The sequence below is a fragment of the Haemaphysalis longicornis genome, unplaced genomic scaffold (assembly GCF_048455015.1).
Source record: "Haemaphysalis longicornis isolate Haplotype H1 unplaced genomic scaffold, Haemaphysalis longicornis Haplotype H1 scaffold_1, whole genome shotgun sequence".
Lineage (NCBI taxonomy): Eukaryota > Metazoa > Arthropoda > Arachnida > Ixodida > Ixodidae > Haemaphysalis > Haemaphysalis longicornis.
Window position 1 is genome coordinate 448,548,457 of NW_027526203.1, and position 13,495 is coordinate 448,561,951.

A 13,495-nucleotide genomic window follows, 5' to 3' on the forward strand; every position below is an offset into this window, starting at 1 on the left:
TCCAGAATACCCACAGCCACTCTCGGGTGTGCACTCCGTAGGCCTAAGGTTTGGGTTTGGGGTGTACGGCGCGAATCGGTGCCTGCTGCTTGGCGTTCGCTTCGACCGTGTCGAAATGGTGGAATCGGATAGACGCTGGCTTCGTAACGCGAGGGAGGCAGGTTCGATTCCGGCCACGGAGAGCGTTTATTTATTTCCCTTCACCCGCGATCATTCATCATTATCATCAGAGAAAGTTAGCTTTCCTGCAGGGCGCATTGGAGTACAATGGCATCAGCGAGGACACTAAGGGTTCGCTTTAGAATGCTGAAAGGAATTTTTTGAAGCGAAGCTTTGTACCTCTACCCCCCTAGGGATCTTTCGTGACCGTTGGTGTCTACAGAAAACTCCCACGAACAAATAAAAGAAGTTACTGGCGCAGCCACAAATCGAACCTGGAACGAGTAGAGAAACGGAATGGGAGCACGTTGTCTTAGCGATTGAGCTACGGGCCCATGCGGAGACGAGGCAGACAGACGGTGCGCTCACCGGGCACGTCTGCGGGTTTACCCTCTACATTTTCGGGGAAAGCCATGCAATAGCGTCACGCGACGTCTCGCGCCGCTGTGCGCTCCGCCCCCCCCCCCCCCTCCCGGCACGTGTTGCGACCGTGTGGGCACCTTGTGCATGCGCTAGGAGTTCGTAAAAATTAAAGGAAGCTCACAACAACACATGGATCTCGTGGCCGACACAGGCGGACAGATCTGCGGCAGAGACGGAGGAGAAAAGAGATCGTCTAACACCGGGTTTGAGCATTTAATTTTATAAAAAAAAAAGAGTTTCCACTTATTTGCTTCACCAATACAACTCAACCAACCACCGTTCAGGAATCATGCATTGATTTAAACTTAGCAATGATTATCTCTTTGAAGCAATAAAAGGTGTGGTTAAGTGCATTTTACTTGTCTCTGGTTTCACTCTTTCTAGAGCCCCGTGTGTGAATTCAAGTGACGTGGCATGGGTAATCGTTGTGGGTGTCGTTTACAGCTTCGCTTTCCAACTACCTTCACAGAGTGAATTGGCGCGCATTTTTTTTTTCAGCAACTTTTAGCACCATGCATTTATTCAGCTATAGCGTGCCTGTCATTCTTTCACTAGTGATACATGCTTGTCTCCCGAAAGTGATAACTGCTCCTAGATATTTGCTATGGAATGACGTGTTAAATCTCATTGCTTGCAGCGGAGCGCTGGCATGCGCCCGAGCAGTCACTGTACGCAGGAAAGAGCCAGAGTGCTTGTGAGCGGTATGCACTCGTTGTAACATCCCGAATAACGTTTCACATACATATAAGCGGTGCGCTGTCTCCATTCAGTAAAGTAAGCGGCACTGACAGACGCATTTTCCGTGACGAAAGCGCGAGTGTATAGCCGGCGATGAGCAATGGATGGGTGACAGGTGCACATAGGTCGACGCTTTTGAGCACGGGATGGGCCTGTGCCGTATGTTCCGTATACCGCTCACGCGGAGGGATCACTCCCATTCTTGATTGATTGATTGTAGGGTTTAACGTGCCGACGCAACGCAGGCGATGAGGCGCGCCGTAGTGGATGGTTCTGGATTAATTTTGACCACCTGGGGATCTTTAACGTGCGCCGAAATCTCGTACACACACGGGCGTTTTTGCTTTTCGCCTCCATCAGAAAAGCGGCCGCCGTGGCCGGGAATCGAACCCGTGACCTTGTGCTCAGCAGCGCATTGCCTTAGCCACTGAGCCACCGCGGCGGGTATCACTCCCATTCTTCTTTAGCGCTAAGCGTATACATGCGTGCATAGCTTACTCATTTTGCATTAAATATGACGTGTGCATTAAAAGCCGACTATGTTCCCCAGTTAATTACGAATTGTACATATATAGACAAAACCTTAGCGCACCGGTAGAGTTGGGCAGATTTAAGGCAAACAACAAGTACAGTCATAGACAAATGAAACGCGAAAACAAAAATATGGACCAGAACACACAAATAGCGCGATTTGTTTGCAAGTCGCATTGATATGCGTGGCTTAATTACCGCAACAAAGTTAGGAAATGTGGCTTTCCAAACGTAACAATAGCGCGCCAGTGTTGGACCTCCAGGAACAGTATTTGTTTTTTAATGTTGCGCGTTCTGGTTAATATTTTCGTGTTGTGATTATTCAATGTTTTCTAAGTGTCCTTTTATTCAAAATCAGCGTTTAATTTGTCGCTGCCGAAATAAACTAGAAAAAGCTAGGTGCCATGTAAGCATCCCGATACCAAATTGTGAAGGCCACATGTGGCCACATAGCCACATAAGGAACACTATACAGGAGTTTGGTCGCCGCCGCCGAACTGTGTAGCAGTGTTTACGTTTTTTGCAATCGAGGGGGCTTCGGATCTGTGTCTTCGTCCGCCACGCGGCCGCAGCCCTGGACTCTGACATCTTGCGATGAGCGCTCTACGGAGTGGGGCCGTGGAGCGCAAGCTTTCGCTCGCCAGTACCAGCTCGTATACGCTAGAGTCTTTTCCCAGGTTCCGAATCGCCGTGGGTGGCTCATCACTTCGCAAGCACACTGCGTTGTTTCACCGCTCCGGTCGAGACTCATCTCCCACACGTCGCACCACTACAGACCAGTGTTTGTGGAGTGTTGAACTACTGTCGCAAACCCTCTTCTACCTTTTTGTACCTTCCTAACCTTTCCTTTGCTCTCCACTATCCTATTATTCGAACTAAGATGAATGCGTATTACTGCCAGCTGAGTCCAATAATATCCTCAGGGCACTTCCTTCACTCCGAACCGAATCCACTACACCATACAAGAGGTTTTTCTTAAGTCGGCTTCACCACAATGCACAAATGCATTGCTAGCGCTGAATGTCACGTGTTTTTAACTTCTTTCTCGTCAAATTCATTCTGATCGATTCTGAAGGTATCAATAATCTACATTTTCACTATAACGATTACGTATGTAACTTGACCAATTAGGCATTTAGTTTGTAAATATAAGGCATCACGCTAAAAACGTCTCGTTTTTTTTGTGCAGCACTCGCTAACAATGCGTACGTATTGAAAGAAAGCGCGACGAAGATGTTTCCACTATGAATGCTACGCACTATGATTACACTCAAATTGGGAGTTCCGCCTCTTATTTCTATTGCAGTTAAGGGAGCGACAAGCCCTTCACTTTCGTCATCCTGAACGCAGCGGTATACTCACCATCCCGTCCCCACCCCTGATTTTTAACAGTGGAGCTATTTAAGCTTGAACTTAATCGCGTGGGATTTGCAAAAAATTGCCCCCACCTCCCCGAAGGGAATCGTGAGGAAGTGCGAATGCATTTCTTGCGCCGAGAGTACACGGCGTAGTAATTCTGCCATCGCCTTGAGAGGCGCAGTACCGGCGAGGGGGAGCTGTCAGGCGAGGGGAGAGGCGCGCGCCGAGGGTGAGTGCAAACCTAACGGGGGGAGAGGCGCGCCAGCTGCAGAGCATGTGACGTCACGGCGCGAGGAGAGGGGGAGCAGACGCAAAGGCGCCAGCGCGCGGTCACGTGGGAGTGTGACGTCACGGCGCGAGGAGCGGTGCGGGAGCCGGCGCGGGCGCGCGCAGCCACGGCGCGGGAGGCGGAGCGCGCACGGGTCACGTGGGGTGTGACGTCGCTGCGCCGTTGCTACAGACGCTCCTCTCCGCTCCTCGCGCCGTTGCTAGGGGAGAGGAGGAGGAGCGCGGATGACGGCGGATTCAGGGTCGCTTATAAAGTGCATCGCACTTAAAAAAATACTAAGAAAGAAAATTCGCGCCTCCTGTAAAGCGTGCACCGCCGCAGTAATGGTGAACATAACAGTGGAGCCAGCTTTCGCGCCTGCTTGAGTGTGAGCACGAGGGGCATATGCGTATGCGCACCCCTTACTACACCATTTTGAAGGTGATAAGGTCCAACCACATGCAGCGTACTGTCCGCGTTTTCACGCGTCGACGCGCGTCGGCGCGCGTCGCCAAAAATGCATGGCGACGCGAGCTGACGCGCGAGCAACGCCGATGTCTATGATCGCCAGATATCGACGTCGACGGAGCGCGAGATGGCATCGGAAACAGTGTTGCGGAGTTACCAGTCCGGAATTGGAATGAATCCGGAATCATTCCACCTTTTCGCGACCCCGGAATGGAATGCGAGTGGAATGGCTACAATACTTCAAGGAATGGAATGGGAATGGAATTAAGCGCATTTTGCCCGGAATGGAATGGGAATGGAATTACATGTATTTTTCCCAAAATAAAGCGTACTTTTCCTTCTACGCGCTGGTTTTTGTCAAAATATGCAAAAATACGCAAAAAATCCCACCAGCCCAAGTTAAAACATTAGTAAGCCGGAGCCTTGAATTTCACAATAACGCTGTACTGTTAAAATCGATTGGCTGATTACAAGCACGGTATATTTATAAGCAGCGATTCTGCTGCTACGAAGTTCGTCGCGATTCTCCGCGTAATAACCGCGGCTCTAAGCCGTTGGTATCCGTCGTGGGGAACTACCGCGGCGGCATCCCCACCTTTCTCTCCCACCAACTTCGCCTTGTGATTTTTTAACTTGGCGGCGCCTTTGCCCCGGCTGCGAGCACAAAAGGGTGGGGTTGTCTCCTCACCCTTCACTTTTGTTTTTTGCGCCCAAAACCGTCGGTGATTGCATCCCACCTCGCCTCATCGGGACGCTGGCGCGGTGCTTGTGTTCACTGCAAAATTTCGCATATCAGCTTACGCCCCAACCCCCCTCCTCCCCCAGGACCTTTTGCAATACTGTCCCTCCTGTCTAGACACTCGGACGCCTTTGCCCGAAGCAGCGTCGACGAAGGCCTAAAATATTGGTTCCAGAATCCACCCCAAACAAAAGAGCCCATGTAATAGGAACTGCGGTCACACCTGCTCCTGCAAGCTGCACGCTGCAAGCTTTGTTCCGAAACGGTTCCGACCTAACGGAAAGCGAACGCAAGCCACTTTCCCTTGCTTTCCCGACTCACAGGGGCAGTTTCCGTTGTAAATGGGATGTCAGCTAACGTGGAACGCGTGTTTTCCACGGCATCCCTTTTAATGACAGACCGCGAAGCGAAACCGGTTCTCAAACACCTCTTTTAAGCAGCTCGTTAGTCAAGCGCAACACAGGCACAAGGCAACTGTTTTATTTTGCTTTTTTTGTTTTTAGAACTGATCGTTGTAGCAGCCGTCATTTACACTTCGTGTTTTCAGAACTGAACGGCGAAGCGACCATTTGGCTGACTTATAAAACCGCGCTAGAAACAGGACTACAGAAAGGGCACACAGACAGCGCCCTGTCTGTGTGCCCTTTCTGTAGTCCTGTTTCTAGCGCTGTTTTATAAGTCCGTTATGTACCAACTGGCCCGCCTTCAATCTGTGTGGCTCGCATCATTTTGTTACGTGATTTGGATGACTGAAACCAAAATAAACTTTTTTTTTCGACCTTTCACGGCAGCTTGAGACCTTTATTGCAGCATATATGAAATTCACGAGGAGAGCTAATTGCGCTGCTGAGCACGAGGTCGTGGTTCGATTCCCGGCCGCGGCGGCCTCTTTCCTGATGGAGGCGAGAAGCAAAAACGCCCAGGTGTACGAGATTTAGGCCTAAGGTGGTCAAAATTAATCCGGAACCCCCCCCCCCATCGGCGCGCCTCAATGCCTGCGTTGCGTCGGCGCGTTAAACCCTACAATCAATCAACGAGGACATTTACGCACTTTTTTCTGGCGTAGGGATTTCCACAACACTAGACTGGCCGGCTGCCGAACGTGTCCTTCTAATATTATCGCTATCATTTTTCTTTACATCTTTTCTTCCGGTTGATCGCCCAGACCAGAGGACACTTGGGGGAACCTTCATTGCTACTCCACTGCATGCAACTCCTCAAATAGTTATACAGGCCTCAGTTATACAATTCGTCACACAGGCCTTGGACTCAGTTTTGCTGAGTCCAAGGCCGCAACACATTCTCTAAGTCCTTCTTCAGTTAGCTAGAGCCAAAGGTTGCGTGGTGCTAAAGTGTGAACGATCTCCCAATTTGTAAAAGAAAAAAAAAACAAGACGCAATTAGTATACGAACAAATGCACTATCCCAGTATAGACTAACGAGAAAGAAAAGAATTCTCCCTGCGCATTGGTTCTCATTGAGACACCCATACAAAGGTCGCGCATACTCTAAGCACAGCCTGAACTTTCGCTCGTGCGCAGTGCACGATACCTGACGCACGTAACTAAGGTTTTCAGCAAGGGCGACATTGCATACCTGCGCACACGCAAACACAGGAAGTTCTAAACCTATCCGTGCTTTCAAGGCGCGCTTGACATGCGTGAGTGCTGACGACCTGTGCGGCCCGTGATCCGTATTTGGTGCAAAAGCAGGACAAGGTGCTCGAGTGGTAATTCTTCCAACTGATACCACCAGATCCGGAGGTTCTCTTCGTCGTTAACAAAATTATAGATCTAACCATGCTCACAACCGCTCCATACGCGTGTTAACTGCTTAAGGAATATAATGTCTTCTTCAACCATACTTTTGTCAGCACAAAAAAAGAACATGTCGTCACGTTAGCATTAACACATTCACACTTAAACAATATTAAAGCATGACAACCCGCAAAGACATGCTGACCATGCAAATACTGTAATAACTACCGGGAGAACTGCCCCTGTGGGAATTAGTAGGGTGATTGCACTGCACGAGAAATGCCACAAAGCCGTATCCCTCAACCGTGGTTACATGTTTTGCGTATTTTAGCCGTTCTTAACACGTGTAATAACATCAGCTTAATGGTGGGTTGATTGGTAACTTGATAATCACCCAATAAAACGTTGAGGAATTAGAGGAATGGAATTGAACTGCCCGGCCATTCCCGGAGCGGGAATGGGCGTCGTTCTGGCATTCCGAGGAATTGAAATGAATGGAATTTAGGCAACTTGCCATTCCCCGGAATGGAATTGGAATGGAATGGGGACGCCCATTCCGCAACACTGATCGGAAAGCAGGCCGTAGCGTCCAGGTTTCCTGTCCGTCTCGTGGTTTTGGGTCATTGCTTTCAGCAGAAAACAATCAATTTCTTTTAAAGCGAAGCATTTTACCTCTACCCCTCTCGGATTCTGTCACCACCAATGGTGTCAACAGAAAACTCCCGCGAACAAATAGAAGAAGTCACTGGCACCGCCAGGAATCGAACCTGGGACTAATATAGAAACGGAGCGAGAGCCAGTTGTGTTACCGCTTGAGCTAAGAGCCCACGCAAGGACGGGGGGAGACAGACGGTGCACTCCCCGAGCCCATCTGTGGATTTACCCACTGCGTTATCGCTGAATGCCACGTGATAGCGTCACGGGACCTCTCGTGCCGCTGTGCGCTCTGCCCACGACGTGTGTAGCGGCCGTGTGCGCGCCTTGCTCACTCTCTAGGAGCTAGTAAAAATTGAAGGAAGCTGGAACCAACGTATGTCATCTAACTTCTCCTCCTCTCTACCGCCGATCTCATCACCTCCCTCGGCGGCGACCCACAGAGAAGTGTGTACAGATTTCGGCGCACGTTGAAGATCTCCAGGTGGTCAAAATTAATCCGGGGCCCTCCACCACGGCGCGCCTCACTGCCTGTGTAGCGTTGGCGCGTTAAACCTCACAATCAATCACCAGTTATCAGTCATCAGACCCACAGAAAACATACGCACACATGCAACCGCAAGCAACTCACGCACACGATATAGACGCACACCCCCATACGCATCCCCAAGAATGCGCACGCGGGCAGCACTCCCCACATGCACAGACACCAGTGGCGGTCCCACGGGGGGGGGGGGGGGAAGAGGGGGCGAAGGGTGAGGTTAAATCCCACTTGTGCAAGGTCGCAAACGTGTTGCGACCGTCAGAAATACGGGCTCGAGCCAGCCGTTGCACCGCCTTAGGGGCGCCAAAAACCAATGTGTCGCTAAGTGATTTCTGCGCAAGCGGGTTACACGGCATACGCGTACACGCCTGCATTCTTATCACCTCCTCGGTAGAACTGGCGCAAGGCGGGGAGCGGTTCTTTATTCGCCCCCCCCCCCTCCACCCAAAAACAAAAAAACGTTGCCCAAACCATTATCTGGGACCGCTACTGACACACACCCACATCCACGCACACGAACATGCAAAAACATGCGCACCCATGCTCACACACACGCATGCTCACACACAAACTCGGCAGACGCATACGCACCCATGCGCACGCACATTCACGCACATGTACACACATGAATATACTGTCTATCGACGCATGCTCGCGCACATCCACGGCCACAATCACGTGGAAGGCAGGGTGTCGGTTAAAACTTGTGACCTGACTAATCGGATGACTTCGATCGGTTCATTGATCTGTTCGGTAACGTTTGTTTAAGAAGAAAAATGGACAAAAAGAATATTGTGGTAATATTCGTAATATCATAATAATAAATTAAGATCAATATCCTCGTAGGCGTGTTCACAGACATTCCAGATGAGGCAAATATGTCATCATCACGGTGACGGGCGAAACGCTTATAAGTTATCACTGTGTTCGTCACTCACACTTTTCTGGAATCAGGAACAACAGCAGCCGTTGTAATTGCGTGGGGCGCTGATTTATCAAATAGTTTGTACAAAGGTCAAACGGTATAATCGGCCGGCCGCCGTTTTTTTTACCGTGTATATTTGTATTTTTTATTCGAAAGTTTGCCCGGTGGCATAAGGATACACGAGTTCAGAGGCACACGAACAAGCTGACTTCGTGTATAAAGCCAAAGAGTTGTCGATGAAATGGTATTAAGAGGGATCATATTCCCGCATGTCTTGGCTGTAAGCTTTCTGTTTTAATCACTATCATCTCTTAGCATACCGGTATCGTTTTCTGTTGTGTCGTAAGGCGGGTTATATGAACACGGATATGACCCTCGGCGCGCTTGCGCACTATTTCAACATGGAATATCTTGTTGTTGTTTTTTTTTGCTCACATGACGTCAACCGATTAACCGGTAAAACGTTTAATCCCAACGAAAGTATCCATCGATTAATCGAAAGGTTAATCGATCAATCACCAACCCCTAATTACGTGCATGCGCACACTCGCATGCGCACATGCACGCCCGTCTACCCACGCGGACACGCGCGCGGGCATGCACCCCCGCACATGCATGCGTGAGCGCACGCACACGCATGCACGAATGAATACACCCGCACACCCCGGCATGAACACCGACGCACACGCGTACGCGTGCACATCCATCAATACATTCGCACAGCGCACGCAGGCACATGCACACCCAGTACGCGTGCCCACGCAGGAAAGCACGTATCCAAGCGAACACACCCGCGCATGTTTGGCGGGTTACATTTCCAAGCGCAGTGACTGTTTTCCAGACGAGGGCGTAATGTTAAATCAACTGTGTGTGCGGGATTTCGGCGGCCGTTAAAAACCGTTACCAGGAGGTGTACATCAATCTGTGGACATTCGTACACTCTAAGCTGGGTAACCCTTAATAGAGGTATACATTTTCGAATTTTTGTAACCTATAATTTATAAGGTACAAATGTAACCTATATCTTCGTAACCCTTATATACGTATACACGTAAGGGTTACTGAGTTATGGGTTACTGTGCCGCTTTCAGCATGTATACCTATATATAAGTTACATCTACCACCGTCCAAGGCCACACACCTGGAAGGTGTCATGTTGCGCGCCAGGCGCGCTTTCGCCGGCGCAGCTGTGGCGACGCCCCGAAGGCGCCTTTCCCGCGTGGTAAACAAATATCGCGTTAGTGGAAGACGATGTATGTGCGACTATGCTGTCCATTGCGCAGTCTAAACTTTTGCGTCGGGTGTCTTTTATTCGTCCCTTGAATAAACTGCCGGCCACACGGCTGAGGCTAAATTACTTTTATAATTCCTAAAATTGCGGTGCTAAAAAGCTTGAAAATGTTCTCTTAATATATATGCATTGCATTACCTGTTCGATAATCGTTACCCAGGTTGTCACCCCAAAGTTTGTGTGAGTATTGGCAACGCTTAAGTCTTATAAACAGGCATGACTAAATTTGATGTTTGCATCAGCTTTGTGCCGTTTAAGAAACCAGTATCAAACATGCATGATAGGTCTTTTGGTAAATTGCGGGCATTAATTTTAGCTTTAGTTAAACAACATTAGGCTTTAGTGAAACCAAGCTATAGTGGAAACATGCACTTGATAGCATACTTCAAAAGGACGCCAAAGTTAAGATAACATAGCCTTAAGCCAAAAATTCTTGTCTGACAACTTAGGCCATGATTATCAAAAGAGAATTGCAGTACATGCACACATATTTGCGCATTTAACAGGAGCTCATTTCCACAAGTTTGGCATCAGTAGTTTTGAACATTCACATTTATTATTATGAAACACCTGTGGGCTATTTATTAAAAAGCAAAGCTGCGAACCACCCCAATGTAATTATCGTTCCTTAATGAGTATTAGACGAGTGCGGATTCCTGGGCGAACTGGTGTTTCCTATATTGCTTTAGACTTCCAGGTAAAACTCGGTTTATTCATATATCCTTATTAAACCTGTTTAATATATGTTGCGTGAACAGCTTCAAAAACATGGCCAAATATTCTTTACCTTTAAAGATTCTTTACCTCAATATTTGCACGGATGTATGCAAAGTATTTCGAATTGTTTGGTAAAGGCAATTGAACCATTTCAGACGAATTCGAGTTTGAGCTACATTTATAAGATGGTTCTCAGAGGTGCACTTTCCTAGTACAGCGTTATTGTCATGGTTCCCCACAGAAAAAACGCAGAATGTGGGAAAGTAGAAATAACATTTATTACAAATTCACTGTTTCATACAAAGCAGTGTATATGGCTATGTTCCCTACATTCTCTGTTTCACTCAGAGTCTAATATTCCACATGGAATTCACTTGTCTTTACGAATCCATCTTTACACTTCCCTCTTAGGTTCCTCTTCACAGTTCCACCAAAGTTGTGATTCCCACGCCAAGTTATCGTTTTTTACGCAGTACTAACAAGTTTTTAGGCCGATTGCAATCTGTCTTTTGGACGAACTTTAAATGGGATCTATAATTTCCTGCATGAAAAAAGGCGCTTGGAAAAATTCAGAGATAAGCTTCGCAATTTACGTAGTACACAAGCAGGCACAAAATCAGGGCACGCTGAAGATTTCCCGAGGTCATCTGAATAACTTGTTCCCTGCTGCCGCAGATGGAGGTATATATGTGAGGGGCCGTCACTTGGATTTCCCCACCTTGAAGAGCCATCTACAGAAAAATTCAGAAAAAGAACAAAATCCAGTGAAACCATAAGCCCCTCATACCAAACCACAGGCATGTGAAGTACGAAAAATATATTGCACAAAAATGAAGACGTAGACCAGAGAATGAAATGAAAGGCCACACCAGAGAGAAGGAGTGATTTACGGCCTTTCAAATAATTTCGCATAATTTCAGTTCTCGTTACACAGAGTAATTTCGCCGCATTGTTCAGAACAACGCGAAGCCACTATAGTCATACCGGCCAACCTTCCCGGTTTTTAATCGCGCCGTGTTCCTGTTTACCTCGCCAAATGTTTCTACATGCTCACCCATAACAGGCAGAAACTTTGGGCTACGAGATAAACTGGCATACATTTGCAAAAGAGAAAGCAAAAACATTTCCGCGCCTTCATGTAGAATCACTAGTACACGCAACAGGGCGAACGTCGACTAAACCCAGGAAACGTGCTTTCACGATGCTGACGCCGTCTGCGTCACATTTTTGGCTTTACTTAAACATCTCCCTGCCCCCCCTTGTACTTGCAGTTTCATTTTGAACGAGGATCCCACGTGGAAGCCGAAACGTTTTTCATTTCAGTAAAGTGTTCTTCTACTGGTGGTTTCTTCCTAGGCTATTCGTAAAAAGAAATCGCCAACTTACATTTTTTCTTCGTCCAAATGTGTTGTGGGAGAGGATACATCTAGAACTTGCACCGATCTTCAAGAGGCCTTCCCGGGAGGTCTGTACCTGTAATGACTCAAAGGGTTATTTGGGTTAAAATGTAATAGGCTTTAGAGCTGGGCAGTTGGCATACATTCATAATGAAAGAACACCTTAAACTTGACAAGACGAAGAAAAAAACACAGCACAAGTCCTCACTAACAGCTGAAGCGTTATTAAATAGCTCTTTTCGAAAAAGAATTCTTCTTGTTGGCTCTGCGAAACCACGCATCTTATAGAATAGCCAGAGTTTCTGAAAAACTACAAAGCTCCATGCTGAGGAAATCATTATGTGAATTCATAACGTTCATGTAGTAACGAACTGATAGAAAGAGTCACTAAACATGAGGCAAAATAAGATACGAAATATAACATCATAACACTTAAAATAAGGCCTCGCATTTTTACAAGTGATTCATACTTTTGTCTGTGCAGGCCTGGGTGCCATCTTTACAAAGAATATTTGAATGAATGTGTTTTAGTTATTGCATTTTCATACCGTTGTTTCCACGGAAATCAGACTTCATTTCAAGTTGTGTCATACGCAGGGGAGTCCTGGTTGTCAGCTCAAGGAACACTGCCTGCCATAAAAACAGTAGTGCTCATGAGTCATAGCATAGGTAGCCAGATGCAACCACACTTTTCGAACAGCCAGGAACCGATGATGCTGCAGCACCCGTTTTTACACCTGCACTTGTCTCTGTTTAATTCGTCACAATTTCTGTATCATCAAAAAACAACAACAATCAAGCAGCCTGCATGCTGGCTCATACATGACACCATTCTGTAAAGTCGCTTTACTGCACTACACTAGTATCACGCGAGACAACCATTTGCCCTGCAATACCACGCGAATAAATAAACGACTGATTTGTGCGAATGAGAATAATAAACCCACTTAACATGGTGAAAATGCCCCGCTACCTCAAAATGACTAACACCAAATTTACCCACTCAAGGAAAAGAATGACAAAAATGAAGAAAGTTGTACATATGAAAACTTTTTTTGCGCGGTAGGGCAAACTTTCACAAAAAAAGAGGCTTGTGCTGGACAAAAGTGAGTCTAGAAATTTCGGGCAGCATTTAGTGAACTAATTTTCTGCAGCACACACCTTGTGTTTATCCGGATATATTACTACAACACCAATAAACTAGACACCATTCCGAATATATGCAGCGAGAAAAATGAATATTTCCCGACGGCTGAAACAAAATGATAATACCCAGAGAAAAGCGCGACAATATAAGAATTCATTGGGAAAAAATTCAAATATTCAAGCAGAGAGCTACCTGACAATTACATGGGCCAATGACTCGTCAAGTGCGCCCGATGCAGCCAACAGCGTAAACAAAACGCTCAACACATGACCAAGGCGCGCAGAGCAGAAAGCAGGTCACGAGCGCCGTTATCTGTTATAATGTACGGGCTTTCCCGACTGTCCAATCTAGTCTGACGCAACGAACGCAAGCCCGCGA

General features: G+C 47.4%; 1 long non-coding RNA gene across 1 annotated transcript; it reads right to left on the reverse strand.

The window, feature by feature from the left end:
- Positions 1-10,904: 10,904 nt before the first annotated feature.
- Positions 10,905-12,603, reverse strand: LOC144173220 (uncharacterized). Its single transcript, XR_013323197.1, has 3 exons — positions 12,519-12,603; positions 11,960-12,046; positions 10,905-11,304 (listed from the first exon to the last, which is right to left on the reverse strand). It is a non-coding gene; the product is annotated as an uncharacterized LOC144173220 (long non-coding RNA).
- Between the last annotated feature and the right edge of the window lie 892 nt (positions 12,604-13,495).